Raw genomic sequence first — 15,988 nt, forward strand, 5'->3', positions numbered from 1 at the left:
ATAATTCAGATTATGAAAAGGGATGCCGTAATCATAATCGAATTTTAGAACGCAAATAATGGACCCATATACAGAATTTCCTTATGTTGAGCCATTCCAACATGAAATTCATATATATATATATATATATATATATCCTTGATTAAATGATTAAAACCTCACGATCTAAGCTTATAGATTTGAGATGAAGCATAATTTTCTCTCCCTTAATTATAGCAAAACAACTTTTTCCCAATTGAAACTTTTGTTTTCTATAATTAACATTGCTAACTTGCAATACTTATCATAATTATCATGCTCCCACTAACATGATGATCATTAGCATAACACTTATGCTCCCACTAGCTTTGACATGTACTCAGAAATCAGCTGGACTTCTAGAAATCAATACTTCATTGACTTTCTTACCAAAGTTCAGATTTCTGATACTAGATTGTCTTGATAAAACTTTATCAAAAATCATACACCTTCCCTTAGATAGCACACTTGTGTGTCTAAACAATTATGAAGAGGTATGCCGTAATCATAATGGTTAGACCTTTTTGCCACTTCTCACAAGTCCATATTAGTGTGCCGGTTAACCACACGCGCTCCACTAACGACTTTGAGAATGCAAATATCACAATTCCTATCTAGATAAAATCTACTTAGTGAAAGTGTTTCCTCACCATCATTTTCATGAATCGGAGAGAAACCTTATGACACTTAGATTTAATGGTGTATGAGTTCCTACCCATATGAATTTGTCAAAACCATAATCATAAGACAAGGATAATGACAAATCCAAAACCATGTGGATTGAACTCAATCTTAATTTCTTGCCACCTGGCAGCTCAAGGGCCTGCCATTGCTTCCAAGTTGTTATGCAACCAATTAAGAACTCTAAGAACTCATATGCAAAGCCAACTTTAACTGGAATGGGCACAAAATATGTCAACATGATAGGTTATAAACCTCAAGTCATGTGCTAGAGAAGAACTTCAGGTTTTATTCTTGATTAGTTCTTGAGACTTTCAAGACCTTTAAGACTCCCACTGTCCTCTTGATCTATAAGACTTCCTTGTCAAACATCCAAGAGACAGTGCGGATTCTAATCAAGACAAACACTTCACACAATTGGCCTAAGTTGGTCTTTGTTTTATCCAAAACATCACAACTTACCAATTTCAAATGTACAAGAGTAGAAAACTTTTACTCTTAGATTTGACAAGTGTTTTAAACCTTCTTCAAGACATGTCACTCAAGTTACAATCTAAGACTTGTATTGGAACGAAGTATGACTCATCTTCTTGATTTAACCATTTCAACAATTCAAGATCCCTCTTCTTAGTCATAAGAATGCACTAAGATTTCCTTAGAGAACTAATTTTGATATGGTTTCTTAATCATTAAGATGATCACAAAAACTGATACTAAAGTACTCTCCCATCTTTTCAGATTTGAGAAACTTTTATCCTTCTGGCATTTTGATTCTTCTTATTCGCTCTGCCTTATATTGGAACCATTTCCAATGTCTCAGAGTTACACTTAAGCTTGTAAGTATAATCATATTTACTGAACTTAAGCAAATCATGACGAATAGTCTTATCAAACTTTTGTGGTGGACTTAATTAGTGCACAAGAATGTGTACTCGATCCTTTAGTCATTTACTTGACTCACACATCCATGTGATCAAGTAATTAGTCTTAATTTTTCCAAAGCTTGAAAGTTCTCATTCATCATGCTATACAACTTGCATGATTCCAAGTTCCGGTCCAATTGAAACTTGGGTGATGAGAATCTTTCCTTATTTGGTAAATATAGACATTACCACAAATGAAAGAATCAATTTCATATTTCCACTCTTTGCTGTTAATGGAATCTTATAAGCAACAATTTTTCCTCAAATTTCATTGTAAGGATGTTTTAAAATAAATAAAATCAAAAATTTTCTTTTATTTTAAAACTTTGCGGAAAAAACTTATCCTTACAATCCATATGAAAACATGTTGTTATCTATTCCTAAGCAATATCTCATAACTCCTGAGAAGTAGCTCAAGAATCCGATCTTCAAACTACGCGATAGAAATCCATCTATGCGATCAGATTCAGCATATTCTTTCTTTAAGTTTCTTCACCTTTTTCTTTGATTCTTAAAACATCACCATGTGACCCAGTCACATCATGTATCAAGAATCTCAGAATAGAAACTTAACAGACTTAGATAGTGGAATTTACTTGAAGTAGAGTCAAACTTATTGACTTTAACATCCTTAGGTAAATTTGGCAGTTTTGCAACCAATGCCCCTTCCTTTGGCGATATAAACATATGAACCCTTTGATAAAGGTACATGGGACTATCACAGATTTAGCTTTTCTCTTTACCATTTGGTCAACCGAGTTGACTATGGCCGATCCCTTTCCATTGGGAAGAGAATGCTTTTCTGGATTTCCTATGTCACTATTGTCAATGTCCATAAAGTTTTAGGAAGTTGATCTTAGCAAATAGATAAGATAATTAAGGGTCTTTTCATAGTCTGTTTCATAGGTGTTCCAAAAGAACTCACTATGTGACTTAGAAAGTAGTTGAACCACCAACTTTCTCAAGACTTTGACACCCAACTCTCCCGGCTTGTCAATATGTGACTACATCTCCAAGATGTGACCACACCTAGACCTTGCCTTGCCAATAGGGCTTGAGTGACCTTAAACTTTTCAAGAACTTGTGGGTTTGGGAGAATGGTTGGAGGAGGAGAAAGAAGTATGATATCCATGGGACATCATCTTCATTAGGAAACCTTGTTTCAAGAGATTTGGGAAGATCATAGGTGTCTAAACCAGACATCTTTTGGGAGATATTCAAGATAGTTGATTTTAAGTCCTTAATATGACACCCAATATGAAATATTAAGGCTAGGACCCAACAAACTATTTTATAACTTAGAAGAGGTATGCCGTAATCCAAGCTATAAAATACTTGAAGGTAGGTGAATGACAATTCACCAATTTCCACCAAGATAAACTAAATGTATTATTAGGTTTTAATTGGTTTTGAAACTCCTAGATCTTTGAGATTCATTGAACTGTTCAAAGGCATGTTTCAATCTCGAGTGTGCCCTTCAGGTTTTGTGACTGGGATGCCGAGGATCACAAAACAAGGTGTGAAGTAACCATGCAAATTACTTGGTACCCTTAATAAATTACCCCTCAATCGATGTGCCGGTTAACCACACATGCTCCATCGATACTATGATAAATATCAAGTCACCCTTTACCTACCTTGTTAAGTCCAAGTTAGTGTACCGGTTAACCACACACGCTCCACTAACGACTTTGACAAAGTGTAAAGTGTAATTTCATGGATTAGCACCTTATTCACATTTTCCTAAGTAACTAAGATTGGGTATTATTAAGAGTTTAGTTACTTAGTATTTACCATTAATACTTTTAATGAAGGGAGAGTTATAGTCCTGTCAAACCCGTTCGGCTAACGACCCTCCACCGGTCAAGCAAGCGGTGGGTGAGAGTGGACACCCATTAAGTTGCCATTTTATAGGCAACAACCTTATACCCACCTTATAGACCGGCTTCGTGAATGAGGCGTACTAGCGGTAAGACTGACTTTACTCTTATACATATATATATATATATATATATATATATATATATATATATATATATTATTAACTTATAATATTATAAAGTATAAGGGTTGAATTTTAACTTTTAAAATTCTAAGGGCTAACTTGGAATTAAAGTATTCATACTTGAAAACTTTACAAATTCCAAAACTTGAGGGCAAGTTTTGAAACTATTCAAAACTAATTAATTCCATAACTTATGTGTTTAAAGTAGTTTTAATCCAAAAACTCTTCAAGTTCCATAACTTGAGGACAAGTTATGGAAGACTTTAAACTAATAAAAGAACTAACTTTTTCTTTATTTTATAACTTATGGATTTAATTATGGTTACATATTTTTCCTTTAATGAAGTGACACTTGAACTTCCATAACTTGAGGACAAGTTATGGAGTCATAAAAAATTATTCAATGACAGAAGACTCTTCATTTTGTAACCATAGCCAACTTTTATGAATTTTATGAGTCTTTAATGTGACTCTTCATGTAACTTGAGGACAAGTTACACAAACACATTTTATACTCAACTCTTAGATTAAAATGGATTGAAAACAACTATTTCACTCAACATTTCTATTAATCTAAGCAACTCATAAGAACAAGATAATCAAATCAAACTTTTTCATGTAATTAGTCTAAACCTTAAACTAATACAAAACATGAATCTTTTGACAATTATCTTTGAAAATGGATTAGCATGAACATTACCACACCAAAAACAAGTTTATAAGTTCAAAAACAACTTAGGGTAATGTTCCTAGTCCATTTCTAGCCAAAAACCTCGAATATATGTTGTCTGGGGCTCCTACTCGGCGAGTGGCATCAACCTACTCAGCGAGTAGGATGATTTTACTCATGTACTCGGTGAGTTCATCAGTGGACTCGGCGAGTACAGTGCCCAGAAAGCCAGAAAATCAAGTTTTTCAGCATTTTTCAGCAATTTGCATCAAGTATAAGAGAAAGCAAGCCTAGGCTCTGATACCACTGTTGGGTTTTAAGCATTCTAACATTCCTAAGTGTACATGCAACCCTAAATACCTTGGATCTATGTTTTCTCTATTATACATGCAAATAAGAACTTCCAAGGTATTATCCTAATCTAGCATACAAAACAATAACTATAGCAAGATAGAATACATACCTCTTTGGTGTAGAAAGTCTTCATGAAGCTTGAGTGCCTAGTGCCCCAAGCGTGACACCTCAAATGGAATCACAATCATCAAAAGACTTAGAATAGCTTGAGAGAATTCTACACTTCATGAAATCGGCTAGCCCTCTCTTGAATAATACTAGTCACCAATTTTGCCAAGAATAATATCTTTATATAGTGTTACAATTAGGGTAAACTCTTAATTGTCATGGCTTTCCATTTCCTTGGATCCATGGGTACAAATACACCATGGAGCATCCATGGACCATCCTATGGGTTTTAGCCCAACTTGATTATCCATGGAGCATTAGCCCACTATACAAGTATGGATGATTTACACAATCAACCCACATATTTAATTAGTCTTCTTTTTGATCACTTAATTAATCCTAGATTAATTCTTGATCAATACTAATTAAATAACCTTATTATTCTTATTATTAATATACTAGAACTTATAATATATTAATAACCATAAGTGTCTTATTTCTCTCATTTAGTCTCTCCAAGTGCATGATGGTATGCAACCCAAATGGACCATGCCGGGTCAGGTCAAGTCTTACCAATTATAGTTATGGACTTAGACATTAATCCAACAGGTCCCTTATCCACTACTACTGCTCCCAGCACTATCTCATCCTAGGGTCACCCTAGGGAAACCCCTGACTCAACTCAATCAGTCCTCAGCTGCTGAAGGTCTCCTTCTGATGCCAATTAGCCATCACCTGGATACCATTACATGTGACGAGGCTCATATAATCCTTCAAGTAAAAGACTCGTCCCTACAACGGTTGGACTCAGACAAGAGCTGCGCAATAGGGCCAAATCCAGCACTCTGAGATTATTCAACCCTGATCACATGTGACGTGATGTATCCACCTAATGGCTAACTCCCATCACTCAAAATCCCACAATGCACAAAGCAAGCAGCATTTGGACGAGGGGAAAATCTAACCACAACATACTCAAGCAATCATATGCAAATAGCAAGAATTCGAACTAGCATGCAACACAAACTCATAAACTCAGGCATAACATAAACAGGCTATCCTACTACTGTCTAACCAGCACTATCATGTAGCTCAAACACATATAATAAGCACATAAGGCATCATTCCTAGATCCTTAGTCCTAATCTATCATGTTGTTCTATCAACTAATAATCATAACATAAACTTGTATGGGTATTTGGGGTACTTACTTGAGCTCGGCTGATTGCATGCACCACACCCTTTTTCCTCTTTTCAAAGTTCCTTTCTTTATGAATTCTTTTTGCTTTTCTAAAACTGTTTTCTTTCTCAAAACTCTCTTTTTACAAAACTGTCTTTCCATTTTGAAAACTTTTATACCAATTCCTCAGTTTGAGTTCAGACACACCCGAGAGCGTGTCTGAATCCCTCAAACCAAGGCTCTGATACCAACTTGTAATGACCCAATTTTCACGCCCAAAAATTTCTTTTAATAAAACATTACTTTAAGCAAGTTCATCATTTCAAAACATAAACAGAGTATTAGTTTTCAAAACACATGTTCATTATCAGAGTAAAACATTCCCAGGCTGACTAGTCTATGGTGTGTGCCATGCGATCATCCCGAGCTCCATCATCCGCTACCGGAAGCACCTGAATCCAAAACTGAAAACCGTAAGCACGAAGCTTAGTGAGTTCCCCGCCCTACCACATACCATCCATAACTACATACTGCACATACTGGGCCACGCCCCATAACCTGGGCCTCGCCCCCTACCCCGGGCCTCGCCCGCTACAACGGGCCCGCCACTCCAAGCCCCGCCTGGCTTCGAGCCCCGCTCGGATACAGATCTGTTTCACTTAGGCCTCGCCTATCACAGGGCCCCGCCCACTAACATATAATAGCACATAAACATATCACATCACATCACATAAGCTAAATACATACTAACGGATCTTGTTCTAAGGCCTCGCCTATCTCTAGGCCCCACCCGTGTCCTACTACTGATGAGTCATGGAACCCCGTCCATACTCCTGCTGATAGTGAGATACGGGCCCAGCCCACCCTCACTCCTTCCCTAACATGGGCCTCGCCCCTGCTCTACTGCTACTGAGATGTGGAACACCATCCACATTCTGCTATTAGTGAGATATGGGACGTCGCCCACACTCACCTCCCTACCTGGCACATACAAGTATCACACAAACAACAAGTATAAACTATAACATAAACCATTCCTTGGGCACCCGCCCTCTACCATTGGGCCTCGTCCCGAAATCATACTAGCATACTGTTCCTAGGGCTAAACCCCGGGTCTTCTACTCATAACTACATGGGCCGACATTGTGGCCTTAGACCCATTCACACAAAGGGAAACTCACCTGCACTGGCTGAACTTGCTGATGATCCCACTAGCCGCTGCCCGGAAACTCTCTGAACTCCGGCTCCACCCGCTCCCCAAGCTACCAATAACAATTCAACACTGAGTCTAACTGACCCCCGAAAGACTACCAAGCCAACTCTGGTCTAAGTCAAAGTCCTGGTCAAAGTCAACCTTCCAGGTCAACCCTACTTGCCGAGTCCACTTACTGACTTGCCGACTTCTTATTCTCAAAGTCCTTCCAATCGCGACTTGACTCGCCGAGTCAGCCCCTGACTCGCCGAGTCTGTTGATTCCCGAATCCTATCCTGTCCAACTCACTGAGTCCTTGCTCGACTCGCTGACTCGAGTCTTAACTCGAAGGGTTTGGGGTTCCACGACCTGACTCACCGAGTCCAAGAACAGACTCGCCGAGTACCAGGCAATCTTCATCCAACTCGCCGAGTTGTTCTTCCGACTCGCCGTGTTCATGCCCAACTTCATCCGACTCGATGAGCTGTTCATCCCACTCGTCGAGTTCCTCCTGATCTTCAAGCTACACGCCGAGTCCATCCGGTCCTTCATACATGCAGGGACTCAAATCTGTAGATCTACCCTTCCCATGCCTATTCCTCACGTAAAGTTGCAAACATTACGTGTAGAGAAGGAGATCTAAGCAAAATACACCATAAACTAGGGTTTAAGGCAAGGAGGCTCCATAATCAACTCAAGGACAGATACTTTATGGGACACTAGACCAACACAAGCATGGATCTGAGGTAGCAACTTGAGATCTGGACTTCTAGCTCGAAATGGTTACTATCATGCCAAGAATGCCTAACACACATAGATCTAGGTGCAAGGGAGTCCAAGGACTAGCTTATTACCTCCAAAAGCTCAGATATTTCTTCCCAATCCCGGATCTACAGCCCCCTTTTTGCACTCTCAAGATTCTTCTTCTTTCTCCAAGCTTAATGCACTCTTCAAGGCAATAATTGGCTCAATCAATGGATATGACAGCTAGGGTTTGGTATCCAGGGCTAAAGAGGCAGTAAGGAACCCTAGGAAGAAGATTAAGACGTTTATATAGGCTCCAAGTCCCGAATTTAAGGTTTTCCACGCACAGACCAGACTCGCCGAGTCACCTTGGCCGCCTCGCCGAGTCGGTTACTTACTCCTCGACTCGGATCCCGCTCGGACTCGCCGAGTCGACCCTAAACTTAGGGTTTTCTTTCCTTTCTTGGCCTTCAAAACTTTGGGTGTTACACCAAGTGAGGCCCAATAGCTCCAAAAGCCCAAAACAGGCCCAATCCCATCTTAGGCACGTATGCTCAGTGTACCCCCAGGTACGTGCGACGTACTGGGGATTAGGGACTTACGTGCAGCATACTCTAATCTACACCCGGCGTATAAATAGGTTAACAACTTTTCCATTATGTGCTTAATGCTTTATTATTATACATCCAAAAGTAAGATCTAGTCCTATTTAGACGACCCAAGGCATAAAGTTAGCAAGTTTATGCGTTTGGATGTCCCAAATGATCCCAACACCCTCATTAAGACCATTGTGAAGCTGTTAACCCATGCATGAGGTCAAAACTCCCACCAAGACTCCATTTTTATGTTGGGAAAGGAGTACCGGACCTCAGATCTGTCATCTCCATCCTCTGGAGTTACATACTCACAAGAAAAGGGGCAAAATCTAACTAAAAGGACAAGACTAAAAAAAACCCTAGCTAGATCTAGTGATTGAAATGGAAAGGAACAAGCTTTATACCTCTAGGAGCTCCTCGAGGTCGACAATAGTTAGATTCTTGAAGCCATGTGACACTCTAACTCTTTTGCCAACTTCTTATTCTTGGATGAACACAAAGTTTGGTGTTACAACTCTCCCCCACGTGGACTAGACTTCATCCCTGAAGTCGGTAGCTACAAAAATATAGGGGTAATGCTCCCGCATTTTGTCCTCTTGTTCCCAGATCCATTCAGACCCGTTTTGGAGCCTCCATTGCACCTTTACCAGTTTCACCTACGTATTCTGCAGACCCTTCGTCTTCCAATCTAATATGGCGACCGGCATCTCCACATTATTTTGGCTCCCATCCACCCGAATATCATCTAAGGAGACGACCGCGGACTCGTCCGTAACACACTTCCAAAGTTGAGACACGGGAGGGTATTGTGAATCTAACTAAGCTCTTCCGGCAACTCTAAATGATACACCACCATGCCCACTCGGTCTGAGATCCTGAAAGGGCCTATATACCGAGGCCCCAACTTGCCTCTCCTTCGGCATCTGATAATCCCTTTCCAGGGCAACACCTTCAGCAGTACAAAATCTCCTACATGGAACTCCAGGTCCGATCGCCACCGGTCATCATAACTCTTCTGGCGGCTCTGTGTGACTCACAACCGGTCGTGCACCTGCTGAATCAATTCGGTAGTCTTGAGCACTACCTTGGTGCTTCCCATGACACAATGCCCAACCTCGTCCCAACACACCGGGGTCCTGCACCTCCGTCCATATAACATCTCGAATGGAGCCGGGTCAATACTCGCATGATAACTGTTATTGTATAAAAATTCTGCTAGTGGAAGGTATGTATCCCAACTCCCTCCAAAATCCAGGACGCATGCTCGAAGCATGTCCTCCAGTGTCTGGATTGTCCTCTTACTCTGACTGTCGATCTGAGGGTGATATGCCGTATTGAAATGTAGCTAAGTGCCTTGTTCCTCGTGTAACTTCTTCCAAAACCTGGAGGTGAACCAAACATCCCTATCGGAGACTACATATACGGGCACCCCGTGTCTAGCGACCACCTCGCGTACATAAATGTCTGCCAACTTTTCCACATATATACTCTCAGAAATCGGAATAAAGTGGGCAGTCTTTGTCAGTCTGTCTATGATCACCCATATAGCGTCTACTCCCCTTGCCGTCCTAGGCAACTTTGTGATGAAGTCCATGGTGATCTCTTCCCACGTCCACATAGGAATGGGTAGTGGCTGAACGTTGCCATGACGCCACAGATGCTTGGCCTTGACCTTCCTGCAGGTCAAGCACTGCTCCATGAACCAAACGATTTCCCGCTTCATGCAAGGCCAGCAAAAACTGAGCCTCAAGTCCCTATACATTTTCGTAGCTCCTGGGTGTATAGAAAACTTTGACTTGTGCGCCTTCTCTAAAAGAGTCTCCCTCACTCCCCCACCATTGGTACCCACACTCCGCCAAACTGTGTCAAAAGGCCTTGACCATCCTTGAAAAACAAAGAATATTGTCCCTGAATTTCTCTGTTTTCTAGTTCTCCTTCTTCACCCCCTCAACCTGGGCCCCTTGATCATATCCAACAAATGTGAAACCACAGTCATCCTATTAAAAGTGTCCCTAATCGGGGAACCCGCCGTCTTGCAGCTCAATGCATCGGTCACCACATTAGCCTTCCCTAGATGGTATAAGACTCACAATCATAATCCTTCAAAATATCCAACAATCTCCTCTGCCGCATATTGAGGTTCTATTGGTCCATCAAATACTTTAGACTCTTGTGGTCCATATAAATTGTGAACCACACACCATACATATAGTGCCTCCAGATCTTGAGGGCAAACACCACCACCCCTAGCTCCAAGTCATGTGTGGGGTAATTCGCCTCGTGAGGCTTCAATTGCCTTGAGGCGTAAGCAATCACATGCCCCCTCTGCATCAATACCGCACCCAACCCTGAAATCGATGCATCACAGTACACCACTAAATCATCCAACCCCTCAGGTAGTACTAGAATTGGAGCCTCGCATAACCTCTGTCTCAGTGTCTCAAATGCCATCTACTATTCCTCACTCCACCAAAAGGTCACATTCTTCTTGGTCAAGTGGGTTAACGGTTCAACGATCTTGGAGAAATCCTGGATAAATCTCTGATAGTAGCCTGCTAAAACCATGAAACTACGAATCTCTGAGGCATTTCTCGGTACCTCCCATCGCATCACCTCCTCCACCTTGGCTGGGTCGACCGAAATTCCCTCTTGATTGATAACATGCCCCAAAAATTGTACTACCCGCAGCCAAAAATCACATTTGGAGAAATTCGCATAAAGTTTCTCCACCCTCAGGGTCTCCAATACCTCCCTCAAATGTTGAACATGCTGCTCCCTGGTCTTAGAGTAGACCAGAATATCATCAATAAAAACAATCACTGACCGATCCAGCATCGGCCTACGTACTCGATTCATGAGATCCCTAAATGTTGTGGGGGTATTGGTGAGCCCAAACGGCATAACCATGAACTCGTAGTGCTTGTAACGAATCCTGAAAGCCGTCCTTGGTATATCCTCATCCCGAATCCTCATCTGATGGTATCCAGATCAAAGGTCAATCTTGGAAAACCAAGATGCACCCTGAAGCTGATTAAAAAAATCGTCGATCCTTGGGAAAGGTTAATGGTTCTTCACCATTAATTTGTTCAGCTCCCTATAATTGATGCACATTATGTGCGATCCATCCTTCTTTTTCATGAAAAGGATCGGTGCACCCCACGGGGAACAGCTCGGATGAATGAATCCCCAATCCAGCAGCTCCTGAAGCTGCGCAGATAACTCTTGCATCTGTGGTGGTGCCAACCGATATGGCGCTTTTGCTATCGGGGTGGCACCCGACACTAGGTCAATGAGAAACTCCACTTGCCTTTCTGAAGGAACTCCCGGTAGCTCTTCGGGGAATACATCCCGAAAATCCTATACAAATGGCACACTGCCCACATCCATCAGAGATCCTGTCCAGCCCTACTGTAAAACCTCCTCGCCCTCGTGGCCGAACAGAGGGTCGGTCCCTGCGAGGCCCTCTCTCCATGAATACAAGTTCTCCCCCACTCGGGGTTTCAAACCTCACCAACTGGCACTCATAATCGATCATGACCCCGTTGGCCCCCAACCAATCCATCCCAACAATCGCCTTTAGTCCTTGCAACATTATTGGGACTAGGTTGACATGAAACCTCTATCCCCGCACATTCAGGACACAATCTCAATACACCCTTGTAGCACTAACGGTGCTGTCATCTGCAATCGCTACCTTGAATGGGGAATTCAAAGCATCGGCGTGTCCGGGAACTTATTTCTTATCACAAGAGATACGAACGATCGGGTAGCACCCGAATCAAACAAAACATGTTCCTTCATACCATTGACCAAGAAGGTCCCTAAACAAGCATAATATATACATAAGTCATCCAACTCATAAAGGGAGAATAGATACGTACCAGCCACAACATCTGGTGCTACGCGAGCCTCCTCGGTGGTCAACTGAAATGCGCGGCTCTTCATTGCCGGTACTTCTGCCTTGATAGGGTGGCGATCAGTAATCCTCATTGTGGCGGGTGCAGACACCGCCACCACTCGTCCCCCTCCGTGCAACCTAGGACAATCAGCCCGCTTGTGGCCGGTCCGGTTACAGTGGAAGCAAATCAAGCCCTTCTTGGGGCAATCCCTAATCACGTGGTCTGATTGGCCACAAGCATAGCATCCTGAGCCTGCCCCTCGGCAAGGCCCATTGTGCGGTTTACCGCACTTGGCACACCAGCCCCGTCCCTATTGGCCCTTGCTAAAAGTATCTGAGGTCTTAGGCTTTTTAGCCTGACCCACTACTGTCTGCGCCTGCTCAATCTTCCGCTATGTTCGAGTATCTAGCTCCATTTCCCTCTCACGTGCCTTCTCCACCATCTCATTTAGGGTTTTGCACCTCCTAAAACTCACAAACTCCCTAATATCATCCCCCAACATGGAATGATATTGGGTCCTCCTTAGCTCCTTGTTAGTAGCATACTGTAGGATCAACAAAGCTCACTCTCAAAACTTGGCGGTGATCTGTGCCACAGTCTCGGTGGTCTCATACAAATCATGAAACTCTCTCACCAGGCGTTGCACCTCAATAGGTGGTGCAAACTCCGAATCAAACCATTGAACAAACTCGGCGCATGTCATCGCGTCCACTCCGACTGGTCCCTGCCAACTAGTAACCTCGCCCCACTAATCACAGGCGCTATCTCTCAACATACATGAAGCAAACCCAACGTTTGCTGCATCTGGGCAAGAACTCATGCACTGGGCGTTCTCAATGTCCGCTATCCAGCGTCGGCTGAAAATGGTGTCCCTGACCCCGAAGAACTCCGATGCCCCACACGCCTTGAACTCCTGGAGCTAGGGAGTTCGAAACCCAATGTAGCCCGCCGCCAACTTCTCCCTGAAACAGTACTAGAAAAACAGTCTTTTACGACGTGCAATACGTATCGTAAAACACTTAGACGACGCACAAATGCATGTCAAGGAAGGCCCTGTCATAACGAGAGACGACACGCTTTTGCACGTCGTCTATAGGCGACGCACATTTACGACACACATTTACGACGCGCAATGCATATCAACGAAGCCCCTGTCATAAAGGAAGACGATACGCATTTGTGTGTCGTAACCCTACGACATGCATTTACCACTCGCATTGTGTAACATTAAAGCCCCTGTCAAGAAAGGCCATGTCATAAATGATGATGACACACATTTTTGCGTATCGTAATTTTAAATGTTTAAAAAAAATATTATTTATAGATTTACTAATTTTCAAATTAAATTTGCATTTAATGTCTCATAACAGAAAATAAAATATAACATACAAAAAATACAATCCATTGCATAAAATTTAATGTCATACAAATAATCGTTCCATGAAAAGATAAAACAAATCAATAGAAGTTGTAACAAAATTTTACAAACTAATTAGATACAAGAAATATGAAAAATTTGAAATCCCTGAGATTAATAGTTATAATAGAAGCTTCATGTGAAGTACATACAATTAGACCAGTAAGCAAGGATGTTCCTGAATCCACAATAGCAGCACAAGAACACGTACACGATATCTTCTGCTACTGTTGAAGGTTGCCATGATGGCTGTTAAGATTTAAGCATAACAAGAAACCAATCAGTGACTATAAGAAGTTAGATAACGACAAATCCAACTTCTCAAAATTATCACAATGATAAATAAAAAAAAGGCACTAAAGTTCTCCCTATCTCAACACCCTTTTAAGCTGAAATTCATATGTGGGGGGACCATTAATCACAATAGAAGCCATAGAAGAAATTAAATAGAGAAAAATCCAACTTCTCAAAATTATCACTAAACCCCATATAGGACTTATAGCCCTTCTTGAAATCAACCTTAAAAACCAAAAGCTTATGATGATACTCCTTGGCCCAACCTATAATTATCCTGTTTAGCATTTGGAACATCCCTAATTACAAAAATAACAAATGTACCTTAAAAGAGGAGCAGCCAGACTTTCGGCATTTGGAACATCTAAATTGGTGGTTAGTTCATCAAGTGCAAGTACTCCACAGTAAAGCAAGCACCTGAGATCAATTGAAAATGGATTTGTGAAATTCCTTTAATTCAAAATACAATGCGAATGGGCAATTCGAGATGATAGCACACCTTTTGACCTACACTGCACCTTCCTCGCATTTCAAGCTCAGCATCACCGACTTGCATAATAACCTGAACTTACAGTCAACCATAAACATTAGGGTTGGGTTAAAATGTGAGATATAGAAACATACTTTCATTTTATTTTATGTTTAGAAAAGTTACCAATTTACGTCATACCTATAAGACCTAGTAGCACCACATTCAACATCTAAATGGATACTAATGTAATCAATGTCCTATCCTCTGTATGTTATCTACCATACCTCTCTTAAAAGGGGCTGAACATGGAAGCTAACATCAGCATGGGTTCTGGACAAAGTCATTTTCTTGGAGGTGTTGTAGCAACCTTAGCAAGTGTTATCCTGTTCATTGATGAAGGGCTTACTGGTAATTTTGGCTGCTGTAGGAGGGAATGTAAGAGTTTAAGAGGAGGCAAACGACAACAACCATATAAGTTACAAAATCTACAACAACAAATATGGAGAGAGAGAGAGAGATAGAGAGAGAGAGAGATTAAGTATGAATACACAAAAAATCACCTTTCCCACGTCAAAAACTTTAGTTGGTTGACCTTGACCACCAATTTTGGCATGTTCAAAATTTCCTTGAGAATGTTGTAGAGGGATGCCCTTTGTATTGGCAGCCTATGTTCTTCCAATTGGATGATACTTAAACTTTCTTTTTTTGTCCCACATAATGTTCTCGAGTCACCAACATCTTCATCAAAGTTTCAAAAAGTCTTCCTCTTTTTTACAGTGTCCATGTTAACATCGGGATGAACACAGGAATTAATATAGGTGTGCACACTTAGAACACTCACATATCTTTAAATAAGATCTAATTATGACCTTATATCTATTTATATTTATTTTTCAAGAATATAATATTAGTTTTCTTAAGGCTCCCAGAAAAGTATTGTTGTAGAACACTTTAAATAACATTCTTATATGTTGTACGTCGCTTTTTCTCTGATTGTCTCCTTGATCCACCAACCATCTACAAGTCAACACAAAATTTAAGTCACCATATATATATATATATATATATATATATATATATATATATATATATATATATATATATATATATATATATATATAATTCAAAAAGTAATATTACCTAATCAGGTAGACGAGGTCCAATCCTAACATCAACAGGTTCAGTGCCATTAACAGAAACTTGATCACCAGGAATCAAGCTCCCCTTAACATATTTCTTCTCAGAATAACTTCTTGATACCAGCATCCACCCATCTTATATGTCTAAAAGAAATTATAACACCTTTTCTCCTTTGTTACTTCTTTCTGAATAGTAAACATGTAGATGCAATGATTCTACTGCTTCTAGCATTCATCTCTACATGAGTTGACAAGTCAATCAAACAACTAGCATACATTTTCATATAAGAAAATAC

Source organism: Lactuca sativa, chromosome 3, assembly GCF_002870075.4.
Source record: "Lactuca sativa cultivar Salinas chromosome 3, Lsat_Salinas_v11, whole genome shotgun sequence".
Lineage (NCBI taxonomy): Eukaryota > Viridiplantae > Streptophyta > Magnoliopsida > Asterales > Asteraceae > Lactuca > Lactuca sativa.